Genomic DNA, 21,257 nt, shown 5'->3' on the forward strand with positions numbered 1-21,257 from the left:
AATCTCAGACACAGGAACAATATGATGCCAAATCTCAGAAAACAAGAACAATGTAATGCTAAATCTCTGACACAAATACAATGTTATGCCAAATTTCAGACACGAAAACAATATGATGCTGAATCTCAGACACAAGAACAATGTAATGCTTAATCTCTGACACAAAAACAATGTTATGACAAATCTCAGACACGAAAACAATATGATGCTGAATCTCAGACACAAGAACAATGTAATGCTAAATCTCTGACACAAAAACAATGTTATGCCAAATCTCAGACACGAAAACAATATGATGCTGAATCTCAGACACAAGAACAATGTAATGCTAAATCTCAAACACAAAAACAATGAAATGCTAAATCTCAAACACAAAAACAATGAAATGCTAAATCTCAGACACAAGAACAATGTAATGCTAAATTTCAGCCATAAGAACAATGTTATACTAAATCTCAAACAAAAGAACAATGTGGTGCTTAATTTCAGACAAAAGAACACTGGGGTGCTAAATCTAAGGCAAAGGAACAATGTGATGCTAAAACAAAATTCAACGTTGAAAAGAAACATAAATCTTATCGGAAAAAAGAAAACAGGATACTAATCTACGTTGTCGAGGCAGGTTCTGAAAATGTCTTTAAAAATAACTAGAATGATATTGAAATAAGTTAAATTTTGTAAACTTTAAACCAAAATTTTTGCCTAAAAAGGCAACATGTATTATTGATTACATTAGGATTTAGAAATTAATAATTTCAAAACCACATCGATGTCAGAACTTCTGGAAGACTCTGAAAGATGACGGGTAAAAAATATTATCAGTGAAAGAACAAAATTATTTTTACTCGTTTTATGTTGCCTATTTTTACGTTGATTTGAGCCTTATTTAAAAATGATGGAAATGTCACATGTAAAATGAATGGTGATAACTTTAAAAATAAGTCCTAAAACTATTTTAGCAATATGTTAATGTCAAACATTGATTTTCTTAAATTACAAATACATATTTTTCATACAAATTGTTATAATTTCATCGGCGCAGGATATTTGCGCTTTTTAAAATGACATTTGCGCTTTTTAAGTCGACATTTGCGCTTTGAAAAAGGGTACTTGCGCTTTGTTTACAGGACATTTGCGATAGTGGCGCTCATTGCAACCTGAAAATTAAGTTTTGATATTAATCTAGGAAACAAATAATTCTTTTGTTTTTAAACTGTAAATTTCTCGTATCAATTTATAAATTAAAAGTTGTTTCATATCTACAGTAACTGGTCGTTTAAACAATGTTGACAGCTTCAAAAGTCTGATAGTTAACCAGGTTTTCGCCAACCGGCCTGCTTTGTGCATTTGAAAGGTATATTTTTTTCTGAAAAGTTTTGGCCACACCCTTTGACCAAAATAGATTTGTTTTAAAACTCATAAAGATACCAGACTTTTAATGTATTACTCCAGATGCGTATTTTGTCTACTCATCAGTGGCGCTCAAGCAAAAAACAGGTTGGCAGGCAAAAGAAACACGAATTTGAAGAGCAGTATAATCCAATTACGAAATGTTATGATAAACACTAATAAAACACGGCTTAGGCCATCTATGCTTGAAGGTAGAAAAACCTAACTATTTCGAATTATTAAAAATCTTTTAAACGTAAACTTTTCTGCAAATGATCATATTTTATGTAATTTAAGCATAAAGTGCTGGCTTCTGTGCTGGTGATATCCTCGGAGACGAAACATCCTCTAGCAGTGGTAGTTATCCAGTGGGTGTAAACACTCATCAAAGACACCAGGCTTATGATTTATTACGCCAGACGTGCGTTCCGTCTACATAATACTGGCGTCACACAACAGCGTATAGCGCCGACGTACGCCGGGCGTTGTCAAAAACCATGTACGCTGCCAATACGCCAGTAATTGTGGACGCATGCAACTTGTCAATCATATCTGTATTGTGTGCACAACGAGCTTTAAGCGTGTTTAGGGCGTACGAGAAGCGTACATAAGCGTTTATCGGGCGTTCAAGTAACGTATGTTGGCGTATGTCTGGCGTTTATTTAACGTAGATGAAATGCACGCCACGAAGGAAAAACGTCCCTTGAACGTATTTGAGACGCGTCCCGGTCGTACCTGGGACGATAATCAGTGCTTTCGGCGTGTCTGGGACGTGTATTTTGGGGTGTTTGTACTACTTCCGGATACACATGGTCTTGTGATAACAATTCATTTCGAAATGCCACACAAAGGAAGAGGCAGAGGTTAATCAGTTCGTGATCGTGGCTTGGGCCGTGGGATGAGGAGAACGTCGGGAACGAGAAAGAGAGTGCAAGGAAAGAATACTGGGGACTAGACTCAAAACGTCAGTCTACCAATTCTTCTAAGTTCAAGTCGTCCTGTTAGTCCAGAAAACGTACCAAGTCCTGATAACAGGAAAACCAACTGTTATCCAGAACTGACAATGCACATGAAGAAGACCCTCCAGTACAAACAGTTGTAAAATCTGGAAAACCGAAACCTCGCGCAGAAAAGCGAGATTGCAGTATCTAGGGTCCTGATGTGGAAAGTTATCTTGTTACATGGTATAAAGACAACCCATTCTTATGGGACATAAAACATGTCGACTTTAAAAATAAAGACAAAAAACAGATCCTCCTTGTTACCAAGACAGCTGAACTTGGTTAAACAGTGAGTTGTTTTTCTAATTCACTAGACTATAGAAAAAGTAAATATCGTAATTAAAATGAATTGATCGAAATTGCATGTATCTACGGTTTCAACAATAATAATGACCTTCTCGATTCAAACAGCGTAGATATTGGTACGTGTAAGTACATAGTCTAATGTATTCCAGCAAGCTAACATTTTACATTATTCATGGTTATTGTTCTGGTTCATTTGGGTCCATTTCTGTCGATTGATCTACACTTTCGAGTTATAGATAGGTCCGTATTTACAATCATTTGAACACATACATGGATGCAATTTGGATACCTAGTCATCATTCAGGCAAACATAGATCACTTCCAACTTTTTAAACATTGATGATTTTTGTTAAGAGGAAATCTTTTTTTCTATGGGGTGGAGTGGCTTGGATATAAAATTTCAAATAAAAAGGCGGAACAGGGTTTCTTGGTAAAAACAAATCCAGGATAAGCAATTGGTCAAAATTAAATGCTTCATTGACCCTGTTGATCCTGTGCTGTTCTTATTTGTGATGCGATAATATATTTTGTCAGCTACAAGGTACAGTATCTGCATTTTGCGAATCGACGAGTTCATTATCATTGTTGAAACAATCGATGCGATTTCGATAAATTCAAAATGAATTTATGTTAATCGTATCTATTGTTTCCACAATAATGATTCGCACAATGTAGACACCGACCTATATTATCAGTACAGCCTCTGGCTTACTTATGTGCCAAAACGAGTCAAACACATTTTAATCCTTTGTTATTGCTTTCCATAGAGCTGGTTACAGTGGACTTAAAAAAATCATCACATTGGTCACAGAGTGAAGCCTGGCAGCCGAATCCTCAGCACTGGCACTACAACCAACTCACTGGTTCCGTTTTGGGTTCGCAAGATCCATTGGACATGATTGAAGTCGTGATAATTCTACTGTTTTGACCTTGTTCATGCAGAAAAATGCATTATGATTGTCTATAATTACCTTTCTTCTAATCTTTGTCTTTTATAATGACAGTGTTAACTCTCTTGACGTCTTGTATCTTCTTTAAAGTCCTGTGTTGTGTTAACGAGAATCCCGCTTTAATATAAAAATACTGTAAACCAACTAATTTTCGCGAGCGGTTTATTTTCGCGACTTTCCCGAATAGAAAAATAACGCGAACATAAATCGTCGAGAATATGTAAAACTTGGATGTTTTCTTATTTATCGACATCAAGTAAATTTGTGAATCGCGAATTTGAATTGCTGCGAAATGGGCTAGAAAGGGCTAAACGCGAAAAAAAGTATCCGCGAAAATAAGTTGTGTACAGTATGCAGAGTGCGCATGCGGCCATCTTGTAGTTTCGTAAGTGATTACGCTTTCTGATATATTAATTCATCCAGAATAAACACTTCTTTTGGCACTGTTATGTATATTAGCATATATTTTATATTTTAGATAGTACGAAACGGGAAGCTTTAATATGTATAATCGAAAATTTCAAAGATGCGAAAACAAAGCATAGGAGATATGACGATGTAAACCTGCGCCTGCGCTATCGCACCAACTGGTCTTAATAACGGCTAAAGTCTAAGATTAAACATGTTAAAAAAAAAATCAACATACAAAGAAAATTGCCTTTTTTGCTGTTAATTTAATATTATTTTTTGTTGTTGCACAGATTAAATTTTCTAAAATAGAGGAAACATTGTTCGAACGTTTTTTAGACCGTTAGTCATGTAACGTTAAAAAATAACTAAAATACAACGTTTCTACTACGTATTCTTTGTAACGTAACCAAAATGAAACTTCCACACAACGTTTACAAAAACGCTCCTAGAACGTTAAATTATAACGTTTCATTTTAACGTACGCACAACGTTTTTGTAACGTTAAAGTCCGAAATAACCTTACAGGAACCAATCCACAACGTTCACTGAACATTATGACTTTGTGTTTAAAGGGTAATTATTAATAAATATCCTTAAAATTTGAACAGAGAAAGAAAATTGAAAATGGATTCTAGGTGCTGAAGTGCATCTTTTTATTTACTTTAAAGTTTTACCTTTATTTACCTTTGTTATATTTTGGTCGTATGACTATTGACGTGACATGGTATTTGTGCATCCAGCTATCTTGCATGTCCAAGACTTATCCAGATGTCGATATCGACAATGTCGACACGGCATCGAATTGATATCGATGAATTTATTCACTCGACATGATATAACCAGATGTCGAATTCGATATCGATATCCACCATATCGACTCGTTATCGATGATGACTTAAGATATTGAAATAAAAATAAGACATATCTTGCTGATCAAATTATGACCAAATATAAAGATTGATATAGGGTGAGATGATGGTTGAGTTGTAATCATTTTTTTTCATTGTATTAAATCAAGACAACCAGGTGGTCACCTCTCCAAATTACATTATATAATTCATAAAAAAATAAATTTCTGTATTCTTAAAAAAAAACCAAATAGCATTTGGTTGTATAACGTTGATATGGTAATTAAGATGATAACTAGGTGAAATATGGTTACATACAAATAACGTGCTAAATTTAAGGGAAATGTGCGCGTGTTTAACATGCCACATCCTCAATGTGACTCGCCCTACTTTGGATCTCTCGTCGACATCTTAAACAGACGAACCAGGAGAAACTACATTGTCTACATAGATAAAAGAGAGGTGAAAGATACCAGAGGGACATTCAAACTCATAAGTCGAAAATAAACTGACAACGCTTAAAAAAGAAAAAGACAAACAGACAAACAATAGTACACAAAACACAAGATAACTGTAGCAGATGAACATTTGGAACATAATTTGTCGATATCGACATTTTAAACAGACGAACCAGGAGAAACTAAGTTCTCTCTATATATAACTGTAGCAGATAGACATTTGGGACATAATTGTCGATATCGACAACTCAGTCTGTATTAGATGAATATTGTGTAAACTCATTAAAAGAACAAATCAGTGGCGGAAATTTTAAAAGTCTTGTTTGAAATTGTACGACAGATCCTTATTTTTACATTGCTAAATAGTAAAAGTTAATGAAGAACATATTAAACTAAAGTATATATTGTGTGCGATTTTGTCCTATGTACATTTTCTCCATATCCTTTCATTTTCTATAAACTAAAGTATATGAATGAATTAAGAACATCATGAAGTATTTTCCTAAATTTGGAAAAGGAATTGAAATCATCGATTTTGACAGCTTAACAGACAGATAAGGAGAACTACATTGTCTGTATCAGACAAACATTTGGAACATAAATTGTCGATATCAACTTAAACAGTTTAATCAAAAGAAATGTGCCAGATATAAAATTTGACTGACAGCATCGAATCGATATCGACCGCTGATGTTGTGTTTGCTGTGACACATATAGTAACAGGTGCATATTGATATCGATAAGATATCGTCGTTGTCGTCGATATCGAAACAGCACGTTTCTTGAACATACCTCCCAGCTATCGGATTTTTGGCTTTGGGTGTTCATGGTGCAGGTGGATCCAGAGGTGCGATTCGGACACAAGAAGTTTTGTTTTCATTTGGGTTACCCGTGTATTTATATTTTACTTGATTTGGACTTTAACGGGAAAGTGTATACTAGTATGGCTCTATGTTTTAATATACTGTATGTACTATCAACTATATAATTTTTTTGCGTCTATTTTCGGGGAAGTGTATATTAGTACGGCACTATGTTTTAATATACCGAGTCTGTATTTACTATCAACTATATAATTTTTTTGCGTCTTTTTTGGTGGGAAGCTTATACTAGTACGGCACTGTTTTAATATACTGAGTCTGTATGTACTATCAACTACATAAAAAATTTTTGCGTCTTTTTTGGGGGGAAGTGTATACTAGTACGGCACTATGTTTTAATATACTGTATGTACTATAAACTACATGTACATGATATTTGTTTGTTTGCGTCTTTATCGGATTTACTATTAACTACAACAACCTTTTGTTGTCAGATTCATTTGTATGTTTGTTTGAATTTTTTAGTCAATTGTGTTGTATATCTGTGATGTATGTTTACCCAGGTTTGGCTGCTGGATCCCAATTGTTGTCATATTAACCATGCAATTATGTCTTTTTGTGTAGCTTACCCAATTTTGTGAAAGCTAGCTATAAAACAAGGTTGAACCCACCATTTACTTCGGAAAATGCATGTACCAAATCGGGAAAATATAATAGTTGTTTTCCATTCGTTCCATTGGTTGGTATAGTCTAACGTTTGATTTTGTCAGGTTTTATGGACCACTGTGTATCATCGCCACCGGAAATTGGGTACTAACGAAGCGGAGAGTAATGGAAAAAAAAGTAAACAAGGTAAGAATTCATTCAATTTAAAGCATTTCTACTGATTTGACGAGGGTACCGCTGAAAAAATGATTTTCTGATATATAATTCTTTAAATTATTAGGCCGATAAGTACAAAATTAAGACAATAGTTTGTGTTATACTCCAAAGCTTGCCACTTAGTACCTGAAAATTTCGAGGTCGATTGTCCTCTGTCGCCCCATTGGCAAGATATTCAACTGTTTTTCATTTTTTTTCCAGACACGTTTTTAGATTATGATAGTGTGACATCATATTGACTGAAATTTGTTGTCATAAAGATGTTTTTAAAGAATATGGACCAAAACATTGTTTGTTTATTGTACGGCGAATTGCAGGACGTTGTACGGCGAATTGCAAAATAACAACTTTTGTCTGTACGGCGTCTTGCAATATATTGTAATTTAAAGATTAAATTAATCACTGTTTAGATAATATCAAGTGACTATATTTTGGCTATATCAAAGCTTTACCGGCTTACAAATATACAAAATAAACTACTTATCAAATATTATAAATATATGCCGTTAATTTCGTTCAGAAGTCGTCGTTGTGTACCTCTATTTGACTTTGTGTTTTTAAAGACAAAAAGGTTTTTTTCAACTATATTATCCTAAATACATTCATATATCGTTATAATACTAACGACCGTTGTCTTATTTGTTGTCAGGGTGAAATTTTGTAAGTTCAATAAAAAAAAAACCGACCATTCATCTTTTGTTGGTGCTGTTTTTTTTTCAAATATAAACAGTGGAGATATTGTATGATTGCAAATAAGGTAACTATCCACCAGGGTCAAATAAAGTGTATGTAAGCAATTATATGCTATCGTTTGGCCTTCAACAACGAAAAATCGTACCTTATAGTCGGCTATAAAAAGCCCCGACATGAAAATTGTGGAAGGATTCAACAAGAAAACTAACGGCCTAACTCAAAACAAAACAATTTACGAAAAACAACAAATATGATAGAGATGAACCAACGACAACCACCAAACTACAGGCTCTTGACTTCGGACAGACACATAAAGAATGTGCTGGGTTAAATAGATATAGGAAGATGTGGTATGGGTGCCAATGAGACAACTCTCCATCCAAGTCACAATTTATAAAAGTAAACCATTATAGGTCAAGGTACGGTCTTCAACATTATTTATTGTTTATTTTTTAAATTTCTGAAATGAATAATTTGTTAAAAGAAAAGTGAAGAAAATACTTTGTTTTCATTGAAAATTAGGAGAAATAAATCATGAATTGTGTTTCGAATTAATTTTCTTGTTTCTTATTGAAAATAAGATTGTATTTTTTTTTTAATGTAAGTAAATTCAATCAATCTTTTTATTTACAGGGAAAAATAATAAAAGACTGTTGCTAAGGCTGTTTGGTCTAAACTTAAATGAGTAGATGGAGGGGTAGTGAAAAGGAGTGTATTCGTCCGAATTTTCATTGTTACAGTAATTCATTTTGATGATTACTATGTATAATATTTCTCAGTAAATTTTAATGTGATATTGTGCCAATTAAAATTATATAATTAATACAAGTAAGACTTGCATTAGCCTTAAGGTTCATGTGGATCCTTTGGCTAAAATGGCTGCATTTTTACCTCAAAATTTACTCTGAGGACAGACAAACTTGCGCATCTGGAAAAGTTTTAAGGCATAGCATGCCCTAGATAAATAAACTTCTGTTTTAATATACTGAGTCTGTATGTACTATCAACTACATAAAAAATTTTTGCGTCTTTTTTGGGGGGAAGTGTATACTAGTACGGCACTATGTTTTAATATACTGTATGTACTATAAACTACATGTACATGATATTTGTTTGTTTGCGTCTTTATCGGATTTACTATTAACTACAACAACCTTTTGTTGTCAGATTCATTTGTATGTTTGTTTGAATTTTTTAGTCAATTGTGTTGTATATCTGTGATGTATGTTTACCCAGGTTTGGCTGCTGGATCCCAATTGTTGTCATATTAACCATGCAATTATGTCTTTTTGTGTAGCTTACCCAATTTTGTGAAAGCTAGCTATAAAACAAGGTTGAACCCACCATTTACTTCGGAAAATGCATGTACCAAATCGGGAAAATATAATAGTTGTTTTCCATTCGTTCCATTGGTTGGTATAGTCTAACGTTTGATTTTGTCAGGTTTTATGGACCACTGTGTATCATCGCCACCGGAAATTGGGTACTAACGAAGCGGAGAGTAATGGAAAAAAAAGTAAACAAGGTAAGAATTCATTCAATTTAAAGCATTTCTACTGATTTGACGAGGGTACCGCTGAAAAAATGATTTTCTGATATATAATTCTTTAAATTATTAGGCCGATAAGTACAAAATTAAGACAATAGTTTGTGTTATACTCCAAAGCTTGCCACTTAGTACCTGAAAATTTCGAGGTCGATTGTCCTCTGTCGCCCCATTGGCAAGATATTCAACTGTTTTTCATTTTTTTTCCAGACACGTTTTTAGATTATGATAGTGTGACATCATATTGACTGAAATTTGTTGTCATAAAGATGTTTTTAAAGAATATGGACCAAAACATTGTTTGTTTATTGTACGGCGAATTGCAGGACGTTGTACGGCGAATTGCAAAATAACAACTTTTGTCTGTACGGCGTCTTGCAATATATTGTAATTTAAAGATTAAATTAATCACTGTTTAGATAATATCAAGTGACTATATTTTGGCTATATCAAAGCTTTACCGGCTTACAAATATACAAAATAAACTACTTATCAAATATTATAAATATATGCCGTTAATTTCGTTCAGAAGTTGTCGTTGTGTACCTCTATTTGACTTTGTATTTTTAAAGACAAAAAGGTTTTTTTTTAACTATATTATCCTAAATACATTCATATATCGTTATAATACTAACGACCGTTGTCTTATTTGTTGTCAGGGTGAAATTTTGTAAGTTCAATAAAAAAAAAAACCGACCATTCATCTTTTGTTGGTGCTGTTTTTTTTTCAAATATAAACAGTGGAGATATTGTATGATTGCAAATAAGGTAACTATCCACCAGGGTCAAATAAAGTGTATGTAAGCAATTATATGCTATCGTTTGGCCTTCAACAACGAAAAATCGTACCTTATAGTCGGCTATAAAAAGCCCCGACATGAAAATTGTGGAAGGATTCAACAAGAAAACTAACGGCCTAACTCAAAACAAAACAATTTACGAAAAACAACAAATATGATAGAGATGAACCAACGACAACCACCAAACTACAGGCTCTTGACTTCGGACAGACACATAAAGAATGTGCTGGGTTAAATAGATATAGGAAGATGTGGTATGGGTGCCAATGAGACAACTCTCCATCCAAGTCACAATTTATAAAAGTAAACCATTATAGGTCAAGGTACGGTCTTCAACATTATTTATTGTTTATTTTTTAAATTTCTGAAATGAATAATTTGTTAAAAGAAAAGTGAAGAAAATACTTTGTTTTCATTGAAAATTAGGAGAAATAAATCATGAATTGTGTTTCGAATTAATTTTCTTGTTTCTTATTGAAAATAAGATTGTATTTTTTTTTTAATGTAAGTAAATTCAATCAATCTTTTTATTTACAGGGAAAAATAATAAAAGACTGTTGCTAAGGCTGTTTGGTCTAAACTTAAATGAGTAGATGGAGGGGTAGTGAAAAGGAGTGTATTCGTCCGAATTTTCATTGTTACAGTAATTCATTTTGATGATTACTATGTATAATATTTCTCAGTAAATTTTAATGTGATATTGTGCCAATTAAAATTATATAATTAATACAAGTAAGACTTGCATTAGCCTTAAGGTTCATGTGGACCCTTTGGCTAAAATGTCTGCATTTTTACCTCAAAATTTACTCTGAGGACAGACAAACTTGCGCATCTGGAAAAGTTTTAAGGCATAGCATGCCCTAGATAAATAAACTTCTAATGCATTGTATGTTTTAGAAAATTGAAAACTTAACTGGATTTAGCAGTGCACTTTTTTTCGGCCCTGCATAAGATGATAAAATTAACAAACAGTTGAGTTTCACTTGATATGGTCCACTCAGGTACACAGTTTAAATCACCAATTATTGTCAGGTATCTATTGTCCATCTATTGTCCATGTCAATCAAAACAGTTCACTTCAATTATTACCTGTGGGGAAGTTCTCAAACCTCTTTCCCAACTTTGTTTATTTTGGCACCTTTTGGTGGAATGAAAAAAAGTGCACTGCAAAATCCGGTTAAGTTTTTAATTTTCTAAAACATAAAATATATTTGAATTTTATTTATCTAGGGCATGCTATGCCTTAAAACTTTTCCAGATGCACAGGTTTGTCTGTACTCAGAGTAAATTTTGAGGTGAAAATGCAGCCATTTTAGACGAAGGGTCCACATGAACCTTAAAAGATATAGCAGTACGTGATTATTTGTTTCCAAACACACCTTCTCTGTTTTGAAACTTATAAAGGTATGGATCTCGGCCTATCTGGTTGGTTGAATATAAATGTGAATTCATAGAGTTTCAAAATCAACAGTAAGCCCTATTTTTGTGTGTGTAAATAATCTAATCTTTAGATAGATGCTAAAATTAAAATCATTTTTCTTAATAAGAAAAAAGTGCAACTTAAGCACGCCTGAATGTAAAAAGGTGTACCCGACTTATTCGTTCACGATAAGAATTTACCGATTTCGGTATTTTAACAAAACTGTTTACGAGGGCAAATGAATAAATGAACGCTATCAAATCAACATTTAAATTTACGTGGATTTTTCCAAAAGAATTTATGAGTATGCACCATCAGGATTCAAAAATATTTGAATTTTCAACCTGTCATTATTAGATGTTATTTCATTATAATTCTTTAAACTTACAAGTCGAAGATGCTAGCTTTTGTGAATTGTATTAATAAGTATATAATATTAACATGACAACCAAAAAAACTTCTTACAAGATCATCTTTATTCTCAAGAAGAAAGTTTATATAAATAGTTTATGCCGTAGCCACAGCCAGATTTGTATCCTTTGTATCGGATTCTTCTTTCATTCTTTCCAAAAATGATTAATCTAAGCTTAATATTTTTTTTTAAATTCAAACAGTGTTAGCCACCGAGCTTGTTCATATCTTACTACATAGAGATGAAGTTTTTTCTTTAGAAAATTAATGTTCTTTATTCTAATATATTGGCTGTATCTGCCTTTTACAAATAAGACAATATTATTAATTGAAAAAGGAGACGTGGAATGGTTTTCACTGAGAGGACTTTCAAACAAAGTCCAAATGAAATAGATTTGACCAACTATTGGTTACTATACACTTCACAATGAACAAAACCCATACCGTATCAAAATTGCCTGATTTATGACAAAATCATAAACAAAAATGTCAGGCAGCAACTTACGACAGCCGCTATATTACATGTTCCTGACCAGGGACAGACACATATATATTGAGGCGGGATTAAACATGTTTGTGAGCACTCAAACCTCCCTTAACATAGTGCCATGGTGTAGCAATACAACTTTTTTCTTTTGCAGAGAATGATAATTCATTTATATTTCATTTTGTCTGAAAGTTGAAAGAGAATTCATTCACTTAATGGTTCTAAATATTCAATGCGGAAAAATTCTCCTGCCCTTACCTCCTTCCTTCCCTCCACCCACAACCCATCCCCGAAATGTTCATCACTTATATGCAAATGCGGACTAATGTTGTATGGTTAAAACATTTGGTCGAGGCAATCTAAAGTTTGAGAACAGAAACGACAGCTTTAGCTTTTTTTCATTAATAAAAGTGCATAACTCAAGAACGGTAACAGTGACGCTACCCAATTTATAACTTGATCTGTGTTTTGTGGTGATAAGCATTTCGTGTAAGTTTTATAACATTTGGTTAAGGTATACTAAAGTTAGAGAACGGAAACCAATTTTTGGGACTTTCTGGACGGACGGGAGAGACAGGTCGGACGGACATGGGAATATGGAGAAGACTTCATAAGTATGATTTACTTGTGTCTCATCCATTTTGCTGATATTTAGCAAATAAAATATGTTTAAACTAAACGGACATGGGTAACATTTAACGCTACGTCAGGGGCATAACAACAGGTCAGTAAAACAGTGACATGCCTTTCCGAAAGTTACAACATTTGCCAGCTTTTGTATATGCCGTATTCATATTGTATACATCAGGTATGTAAAAGATGTAATAGGACTGTGTTCAAGCCTTATATTGTGTATACATCTTAAATGGTGTCAAGCGAATTGTATTTTTATCAAATGCATAATAAGATATTTGAACCTAATACTTTATTTTCTTTAAAAAGACGGCAAATAAATATTTTTAAATTAGCAAGTTACCATACAGTTGAAAACAAGTTGCCATACAATAAATTTGTCAACATGAGCAAGTTGCCGTTCCCTAGACTTTATTTTTTATGGTCAATATTCTTTATTAACCATCATTTTGACAACAAATTTCAGTAAATATGATGCCAAACTATAATAATCTAAAAAAGTGTCTGGAAAAATAATGAAAAACAGTTGAATATATTGCCAATCGGGCGACAGAGGATGATCGACCTCGAAATTTTCAGGTACTAAGTGGCAAGTTCTTGAGTATAACACAAAATCTTGTCTTAATTTTGTACTTATCGGCCTAATAATTTAAAGAATTATATATCAGAAAATCATTTCTTCAGCGGTACCCTCGTCAAATCAGTAGAAATGCTTTAAATTGAATGAATTCTTACCTTGTTTACTTTTTTTTCCTTTTCTCTCCGCTTCGTTAGTACCCAATTTCCGGTGGCGATGATACACAGTGTGGACTGTCCTCTTTTTTGATTAACATAAGAGTTCGGTATCTTTGTTACTAATTTTTTATAATGACATATTAAAATTACATCTCATATAAATATGCCTCATTTTGATTTGATGATAGTAATTGTATTTTAAACATTCCTTCTTTGTAAATGATCTGGTGCAGATAAGTCTACAAAGTTTTAATTTTGTATAAATGTAACATGTGACAGTTCCAAAAACAGTGCCTTAATGTAGAAAAGGTATGTGTCAGTATTGATGTCTGTGCTTAACGAATCCACACAATTAACTTTTGATATTAAATGTTACACCTATAAGAAATTTAGGTATTCTCCCTAAATAAATATCAAACTTTTGATATAATCAGTACTGAACGACAGAATACTTAAGAGAATCGCAGAAAGCTATATTTATGTGTTTCATAACGAGTGAGAATTGGATATCGCTTGATATTAATTCGAGTTATTTAATTTTAATGTAACAATAAACGAATAAATTAATGCATAATGCTTATAAGAATTATAGGTTAAAATGAAGTAATTATTTGCATTAGAGACAATGGTAGCATTTTTGTTTTTCTGTATTTTCACTATAATAATCATTTGAAAAAACTGTCAAATTCTGAATTTTCAACACCTTTGTGTGTGAATAAATCCACAAAATACATGCGGTGCTGCTGCTTTTTTATTTTTGAAAATGGTAATTTGTAAGGGTACTTTATGATTCTCGAATTTTATAAGAAGTATGAATGAAGAGCACCCCTTGCACTTAAATTTGCTAATCACAAAGAGTTTCCGCAAAATTTATCGCTTTCTCTACACCAGTAGCCGACATAAATTTCTAACTATTTCAATTTTCTTTTCAACTTAACAGGGTAGCATAACAAATTTACTTCTAGCCAGTTTACATGCCGAAGGACTGTGGTTCTCGCTGGACAATCCGGCTTTCACCGCTAATAAAAACTTGTCGCCACACTATAGACAAGTAAGTTGGAATTGGTGTTAAACAACAAACAGTCAATCATATTGTTTAAACGTCGGTCGCTTGTTGACATCTATCTATCTGTCTTTTGGGGTTTTGTGTTCTCATATATCACATATCTCGTTAGATTCACGTCTAAATTAAACTTATGTTGTACTGTTAATAGATATAAGAAAATATGGTATGAGTGCCAATGAGACAACTCTCCATCCAAGTCACAAATTGTAAAAGTTATAAGACCATTATAAGGTCAAAGTGCGGCCTTCAACACGGAGCCTTGGCTCACACCGAACAGCAAGCTATAAAGGACCCCAAAATGATTAGTGTCAAACCATTCAAACAGGAAAACCAACCGTCTAATCCATATAAAAAACGAGAAACGAGAAACACTTATGAACCACATCAACAAACGATGTTACACCACTATCCAATTTTTTTTTTCGAAAATTGTTTTGTTATAAATAAGGCCGTTAGTTTTCTTCATTGAATTGTTTCACATTTCACATGTCGGCGCCTTTTAAAGCCGATTATACAGTATGGGTTTTTCTCATTGTTGAAGGTCTACGATTGCCTATAATTGCTTACATCTACTTCATTTGAACTTTGGTGGATATTTGTCTCAGTGGCAATCATACCACATCTCCATATTTTTATAAAACCAACAATAGCTATAGAATGTTTTGTTTTTTATAGCAAGCAATAATTACCAACTATACGTTTTGAAAATAGTCTACTCCTCATCATTGTTGTTATTTGGTCCAATTAGGTCTTTCCATTTTCCCGTTTAAAGACATTTTGGTTTTTGTTTATTTCTATTTTTCTTCCGTCACTTTTGTTTCGGAAATGTCTTTTGTTTTTGATTTATTTTTTTGTTTTTGATGGGGGAGGGGGTGGAAACTCCTAAACCAAAAGTCATAGAGACCTAGATGCTTTAGAAACAATGTCCTTAGTCATTAAGCTGATTAATTAAGTTCAAGGTCATGTTCTTTGTTTGAAGTTTGCTTATTATCGCAACTCCTCAGAAACCGTAAAAGTTATTGACATCAGGTTAATTGTAAGTTGCGACATGACACTATGCCAATACATTATGTTGAGGTGTTCTGGTGGCTTTTAATATGAGTTTTCTCCCATAATTTTTCGAAATGAGCTGTTTGGTGGGATAACTTCTTAACCATAACTGAAATGCTCCTGGGGTCTTTTGAAACGAGATCAATGACATTTGACCTTGGAATACGGGTCAGGTTCAAAGTTAAATTTGACATTCCAAAATTTGAACTTTGCTATAACTTCTGATTGAACATGATAAATCCATAAGGCTAGACAACATATGACCTACAGGTGATCTCATGGCAACCGGAAGTTGCAATTTTTGCACTAATTTCATGTAAAAGTTCCTAGTAACCATATATTTTCAGAATCAGTGTGAATTAACCTTTCAGATGAACCGCAAGGGACATTTTGTAAACCAGAGGTAGCAAATAATCTCCTTTATTGCAAGCGAAAGTATATAGAAACCATTATTTGTAGAATCGGTGTAATGAAAGCTATCATATGACACAAAAAGTGGCAATTTTACATCAGAAATAGCCAATTATCTCCCTTATTTCAAATAGAAATATATCGAAACCATATATTTTTGTAATTAGTGAAAAGTACAGGGGCGGATCCAGCCATTTTTAAAAGGGGGGTTCCAACTATATGTCCCAATTCAAAATGCATTGATCGTCAAACAAAGGGGTTCCAACCCCCGGACCCCCCCCCCCCCCTGGATCCGCCACTGAAGTAATCTATCATATGACAACGGAAGTGACTTTTTTAAGCAGAAAGTAGCTGATCATATCCCTTATTTCAAAGAAAAGAAATGAAAACTATATATTTTTGGAATTTGTGAGTTGTCTTCCGACACCGTTTTTGTTTACGAAGGTAACCTAATTGTGATTAAAAAAAATGGCATATATGTATAAAAGTTCCTTTAAACATTAAATGGGCATTAACTGTCAATTTCATGATCATCGATATGACCCAATTCTCATATTAGATTTATAACATACTAAAATTTATAATATTCAAACAAAAAAAAAGACATCCGATATCTTCCGACATTCATATAACCCGATATAAACTATAAATAAACCAGACAAACACGTATTATCGTATAATGACGATTTTTCTAGGTCTGTTTGATTTCAAGTTATAAATCAAATATATATGTATACCATCGTTTTACATTTATGATTTATCCGAATGAATTTTGGTTGGACGGATCAGTCAACGAAACGTTTATTCATAATGTCTCCCTTGTTTTACTTTTCAATATCGACATTATTTTCCTTTTAAATGGACGAACCACATGTTGAGCACATGTGCAGCCTTTTTCACCAAAGGTCAGAATAAAAATTGCATAAATACGGATTCAAAGGAGTTGAATTATCGAGAGATGTTTTTAGTTTATTTTGACGAAATTGAACCAAACTGACTGCTAATAGCGAAATATTGTTTCTATATTTATAAATGTTTGAAACAGAAAAAATCAAACATTATTTTTTTGTCTAAGTTGTCTAAGTACCTCTTCAATTGTTATCTAAAACGATCGGTTTTAATCTCTATCGATTTTGTTTTCGCCTTATTCAATTCCAATTCTTTATTTGGTTCCTCATTTATTCTCCCTCTTTATTTCAAGTCTTATTTTATACAGTGAAATATTTTTGAGATCCGAAATCGATTAAATTCCCGTCCATATATGATCAAGAAGTCTTACCGTAGATCAATAAACACCAAAGGGAATATTTGTGCGTTACATCATTTCATATTTAGTGCGACAAGTTTGAATTGTAGCTAAATCAAATGCCAATTTAAAATGTTTATTGCTTTTTTCATGATTCGTTATACTTAGATATACTATATCTACTCCAGCCTAAACAAAAATATATTTATATAATTGTATTCCTATTTTCTAAGCTGAATAGTTTGGATTATTTAATGAGATGTGGGTCTTTTGTCATTTTCTGTAAAAGGCTATCAAACAATAATATGATTAGTATACAAAACAACCTAATCATGAGGTACACGAAGCGTTAACAACTTAAATTGTAAAGAACAAATCATCAAAATTATCAGATAAGTGTACGAAGCTAGATAATTTTGTGCTATGTGAAGTGTTACAAAATATCATTGTAACGAATTGGCAATAGTTATTGTTTGGTTCATTTAATACTCCAGTTCAAAATGAAATAAAATAAAAAAAAATATGTAATTGAAATTTATTCAAAAATTTTAAGATTTATGCATAAGATTGAAATACATGTATATTCATGTAAAGTGTTTTAGTTATTTAGCAATTGATTGCAGTAGCGAGTTTTATTAACAAGACATATTGTCTTAAACAACAGTTTTAAGTGAAAGTGATCAAAGTCTATCATCCTTACCACCACTCTTAAAATGAAACACGGTTTATCCTGCACTTGCTGTAAGTGAGTAATTGGCCTAAGTGCGAAAACTAAATGCGGTTAAGGTTGACGGGAAAACCTCAGATTATAAGCCATAGAAATACAAAGTTCTCTCTAAGCTATCTCCAATTAGTTAAGGCCATTAGAATAGCAGACATATGTCTCATAAAAACTAAATACTTCCGATAAACAAGTAGCAAGGTTGATTTATATTGTCTTATAGTAATCATGTCTTCACGTATTAACAAAAAGTAAAAACATATAATATATATATTTAAGTCTCCCAAACGAAGTTTGGGAAGACTTATTGTTTTTGCTCAGTTCTTATTATTATTATTATTATTCTTCTTCTTCTTCTTCTTCTTCTTCTTCTTCTTCTTCTTCTTCTTCTTCTTCTTCTTCCGCCGCTTTTAAATTTGAACTTGTCCGCACCCGTTCTCCAAAACCGCTTGTCAGATTAACTTAGGGTTTCACAATATGTTAGACTAACATGTCTAGTGGTGCAATCAGGGTTTTGTTTGTGCAATGGGGTTTATATAGGGGTAGTTTGAGGGGCAAAAAGAAAAGAGGGTTTTACTATAGAACCCTATGGGATTTTATTTTTTAAAATTTTCAAATGATTATAAATTGAAAACCGTTCTAAACGAAAAAGCCCATTAAATGAAATAAAGGGTTAGTCCCCAGGGGTCACCCCCACCCCCTGCCATTTAAGAAAGTTCTTATACCTTGTAAGTGGTCAAGATCCCCACCCCTAAACCATATATATTTTGGTTTGTCATGCTAAGATGGTTTGAATGGTATACAGGGTTAGTCCCCAGGGGTCATCCCGACCCCCTGCCATTTGAGAAAGTTCTAATATCTTGTAAATGGTCGAGATCCCCACCCCTAAACCATATATATTCTGGTTTGTCATGATAAAGCACATCAAATGTAATACAGGGTTAGTCCCCAGGGGTCACCCCCACCCCATGCCATTTAAGAAAGTTCTAATATCTTCTAAGTGGACAAGATCCCCACCCCTAAACCATATATATTCTGGTTTGTCATGATAAAGCACATCAAATGAAATACAGGGTTAGTCCCCAGGGATCACCCCCTGCCATTTAAGAAAGTTCTAATATCTTGTAAGTGGTCAAAATCCCCACCCCTAAACCATATGTATTCTGGTTTTTCATGCTAAGATGGTTTAAATGATATACAGGGTTAGTCCCCAGGGGTCATCCCGACCCCTTGCCATTTGAGAAAGTTCTAATATCTTGTAAATGGTCGAGATTCCCACCCCTAAACTATATATATTCTGATTTGTCATGATAAAGCACATCAAATGAAATACAGGGTTAGTCCCCAGGGGTCACCCCCACCCCATGCCATTTAAGAAAGTTCTAATATCTTGTAAGTGGTCAAGATCCCAACCCCTAAACCATATATATTCTGGTTTGTCATGAGAAGATGGTTTGAATGATATACAGGGTTAGTCCTCAGGGGTCATCCCGACCCCTTGCCATTTGAGAAAGTTCTAATATCTTGTAAATGGTTGAGATCCCCACCCCTAAACCATATATATTCCTGTTCGTCATGTAACGAACATTTGAATGACGTATAGGGTCAGTCCCCAGGGGTTCCCCCCACCCCCAATGTTCTAGTATCTTGTAAATGGTCGAGATCCCCACCCCTAAACCATATATATTCTGGTTTGTCATGCCAAGATGATTTGAATAATATACAAGATTAGTCCCCAGGCATCACTAATGCATATAACTTTACTGGACCAAACCAATTTTCACTGGACGTTGCCCAATGTCAGGCGACCCTGGGAATTACGAATTATGGGAGCTTCGTTTGGGAGACTTCGTAACAGCATCCTGTTACAATCATTTCTTGTTCTTCTCGTATCCGATGTAAATAGATAAGCATCTTGTGTATCTCAATCAAGAGGACATATAGTCACACTTCATTATTTCTCTGCGCTTAACAACTGTAAGTGCATCTACTGAAACCATAAAAGCAGTACTAATAAAGCTCGCAATATAAATTTTCAATTAAAAATTTCATGATTATGAAAGGGATATTTTTTTTTATTATGTCTTTTCTAAAATTCTAAAATAACTAATAAAACATGTGGTATGCATGCCGTGCGTACATCACATGTTTCTAAAATAAGTGTCATTTGTTAAGCTCGAGACCAAATTAATAAAAAGTAAACAATTAAGGTATGCATAGGTATTCTTAATTTACTGCTACTACATTATGGACTATAAAACCTAAATCCTTATTACGATTCTAACATAGTTTAGATAATATCAAGTGACTATATTTTGGCTATATCAAAGCTTTACCGGCTTACAAATATACAAAATAAACTACTTATCAAATATTATAAATATATGCCGTTAATTTCGTTCAGAAGTCGTCGTTGTGTACCTCTATTTGACTTTGTGTTTTTAAAGACAAAAAGGTTTTTTTCAACTATATTATCCTAAATACATTCATATATCGTTATAATACTAACGACCGTTGTCTTATTTGTTGTCAGGGTGAAATTTTGTAAGTTCAATAAAAAAAAAACCGACCATTCATCTTTTGTTGGTGCTGGTTTTTTTTTCAAATATAAACAGTGGAGATATTGTATGATTGCAAATAAGGTAACTATCCACCAGGGTCAAATAAAGTGTATGTAAGCAATTATATGCTATCGTTTGGCCTTCAACAACGAAAAATCGTACCTTATAGTCGGCTATAAAAAGCCCCGACATGAAAATTGTGGAAGGATTCAACAAGAAAACTAACGGCCTAACTCAAAACAAAACAATTTACGAAAAACAACAAATATGATAGAGATGAACCAACGACAACCACCAAACTACAGGCTCTTGACTTCGGACAGACACATAAAAAATGTGCTGGGTTAAATAGATATAGGAAGATGTGGTATGAGTGCCAATGAGACAACTCTCCATCCAAGTCACAATTTA

General features: G+C 33.3%; 1 protein-coding gene and 1 long non-coding RNA gene across 2 annotated transcripts in view; both read right to left on the reverse strand.

Moving 5' to 3' along the window:
* Positions 1-21,257, reverse strand: part of LOC127724622 (uncharacterized) — a 311,306-nt gene that overhangs the window by 219,522 nt on the left and 70,527 nt on the right. The gene's annotated exons all lie outside the window — the stretch shown is intronic.
* Positions 18,928-21,257, reverse strand: part of LOC127724580 (uncharacterized) — a 49,812-nt gene continuing 47,482 nt past the window's right edge. The window contains exon 3 of the transcript XR_007992588.1: positions 18,928-20,546. The gene's annotated coding sequence lies outside the window, so the exon portion shown is untranslated. The remainder of the gene's footprint in view (positions 20,547-21,257) is intronic.

Source organism: Mytilus californianus, unplaced genomic scaffold, assembly GCF_021869535.1.
Source record: "Mytilus californianus isolate M0D057914Y unplaced genomic scaffold, xbMytCali1.0.p SCAF_1, whole genome shotgun sequence".
In the NCBI taxonomy this organism is placed as follows: Eukaryota; Metazoa; Mollusca; class Bivalvia; order Mytilida; family Mytilidae; genus Mytilus; species Mytilus californianus.